This window comes from Chrysochloris asiatica, unplaced genomic scaffold, assembly GCF_000296735.1.
Source record: "Chrysochloris asiatica unplaced genomic scaffold, ChrAsi1.0 scaffold00066, whole genome shotgun sequence".
NCBI classification, from domain to species: Eukaryota; Metazoa; Chordata; class Mammalia; order Afrosoricida; family Chrysochloridae; genus Chrysochloris; species Chrysochloris asiatica.
Genome location: NW_006408584.1, coordinates 1242870 through 1244474, shown reverse-complemented (window position 1 = coordinate 1244474; position 1605 = coordinate 1242870).

Genomic DNA, 1605 nt, shown 5'->3' with positions numbered 1-1605 from the left:
TGGCCCAGGATTGGACATTGTTTCGTTCTGCTGTGCATGGGGTCGCTATGAGTCGGTTCTGACTCGACGGCACCTGACAACAACAACAACAATGTTTGTTTATGTGGGAAGGAAAGAATGTATTCTTTCAGAGTATCTCTTGGAAGGAGAATTTATCCTTAAATCATGGTTTTCCATTCCAACAATGGACAGAGATAATCAAATTAACTGTTAATATGTATTATACCCTTCTTAAAACTTAATGCTCAATGCACATGATTAACATATGAATCCCACTATGTTTTGTTTCTTTCCAATTATCTACTGAGAAGAATTCTCTCCTGGAATGTCATGAGGATTGCTGATTTGGTCTCTAGAGCAAGGCAGTGATGTTTAAGAGTGCAATTTGCTTCTTATGCTGTGAGATGATGGTGGTGGTGTGCTGTGGAGATGGTTCATGACTCATGGCGATCCTGTATAGGATTTCCAAGGCTATAAATCTTTTACAGGATCAGAAAGCCTTATCTTTCCCCTGAAAAACAGCTGGTAGTTTTGAACTGCTGACCTTGAGGTTAGTAGCCCAATTCATAAGGTTTGTGTAAATGTTCTAATTAATACTCTATTTCCATCATTAGATTAGGTGAAAAACTATTGATCTCTTTGTGGTCTTGTTGGTAGTAACTATCATGGTACATCTAAATAACCAGGATGTGGTTAGAGTTCTGCAGAATGATGCATAAAGTGCAGTTCCTGCTCTGAAGAAGCATCACAATTGCAGCTCCCCATGAGTATGTGTTCAATGATAAACCTGGAGTTAAAATTAAGAAACTTGGTTGGCTTAAATGACGAATTGTGAATGAGGCAAAGTAATATGAAATAATAAGGCCTGATATTGGATCTTTCTGTTTTAATCTTTGTTTTAGCAAAAGAAGCTACTCAGTTACCAGTTGTTCTCCATGAGTGGTCAAAGATTTCCAGATGTTTCTATTAACTGAGACTAATTTTTTTGACTATTTCAGTAATGATCTGGTTGGTAGCTTAAATGCATGATCAAATCTTGGCCATTTTACTACACAAGTTCTAGTATAGTTTTCTATACTGGTTGATGTTAATTGTAGATCAGAGTTCTATTTTTACATATGGCCATTGCCCATTTGTGTATTTACTCTCACATTCTATATAGATATAATAATATCAATATGTGCCATATACTCTGGCTGGCACTGTGCATGCTGTTTATAAAAAACCTAAGCATTATTTTGATAATCATTATGTGAGAAAATAGGCCACTGACTATTATAACTCAGGGTTAATGTCAAGGAAACTGTTGTTAAAATATGAGCCCGTTATTTGAATTAACACAGATGGTTTTTGTGGCAATGGAAACGTATGCCAGTATATCACAGAAAAGTTATTACTAAATAATAAATAATAAGGATTCACATTCTTAGGAAAAGCTGATAAAACTTGAGGAAATGTGAAGGTAAGATTGTCAACAAGAAATACTTCATACAGAGCTAGATATTGATAACCAGAGTTCAAGATCAACTCCTAATTTATGACATCAAATAATTTGATTGAATATTAGAATATATAATAAAGGAAGGCTAAGGAACCTCTTTAAAC